Source organism: Octopus bimaculoides, chromosome 5, assembly GCF_001194135.2.
Source record: "Octopus bimaculoides isolate UCB-OBI-ISO-001 chromosome 5, ASM119413v2, whole genome shotgun sequence".
In the NCBI taxonomy this organism is placed as follows: Eukaryota; Metazoa; Mollusca; class Cephalopoda; order Octopoda; family Octopodidae; genus Octopus; species Octopus bimaculoides.
Window position 1 is genome coordinate 77,295,780 of NC_068985.1, and position 792 is coordinate 77,296,571.

Below are 792 nucleotides of genomic sequence, written 5' to 3' on the forward strand. Positions count from 1 at the left end.
ATGCGGCTTTCGCTAATTCTTACTTCAGTATATTGGCTCCCTGGTGAATCCTGCTCGACGATTAAATTTCATTTTACTCATACTTATGGGCAGAGTCAATTTGATCGGCTCTCCTACATGTGCAAATGTTGAAAGTAGCGTAGAGCAGGCAACTGCAGCACTGAACGGTTGAAAGCCTCTTGCAATAGAAGCGAGTGAAATGAAAAAAAGAGAGAGAAGAAGGAAAAGAAAATATAAAATCTACTGTAAAGTTTCTTTGAAATTTCAGCTGCCAGAGGCATAGGTGAAAACTTATAAAACATTTTGAAAGTAGTAACATTAAACAAAACGTGTGCGATGCTTACAGCATTTAGGTTTCCCAAGCGGTCACCCATCTATGTACTCACTAGGATCGACGTTGCTTAACTTCGGTGATCGGACGAGAACCGGTGCTCTTAGCGTGATATGGCATAAACGATTACCAATCTGCCTTTTAGTACCTTTATTCTAATAAACGACTAAATGCAAGCAGCTTTTAACATTTTACAATTTATACTAAATTTTGTCACAATTTTCAAATCTTTACTCTACTTTTCTTCTACCAGTTCACTATTGCATCGGCTGATCAAACTTTCTTTCTTTTATTCGAACTCCCAAATACACCACTAGCAACTAGCTTCACGCTCACTAGCTTTCAGATTTCACTTTGCCGCTGCCAATTAGTCAATAGTCCTTCACTGTCACGCGACACTGCCCATACTACTACTACTTGTGTCCCAATCTTACCCACAAATGCTCCTCAACACATCACCA

The 792-nt window shown here is 39.4% G+C and overlaps 1 pseudogene; it reads right to left on the reverse strand.

Moving 5' to 3' along the window:
* Positions 1 to 337: 337 nt before the first annotated feature.
* Positions 338 to 455, reverse strand: LOC128247977 (5S ribosomal RNA; annotated as a pseudogene).
* Between the last annotated feature and the right edge of the window lie 337 nt (positions 456 to 792).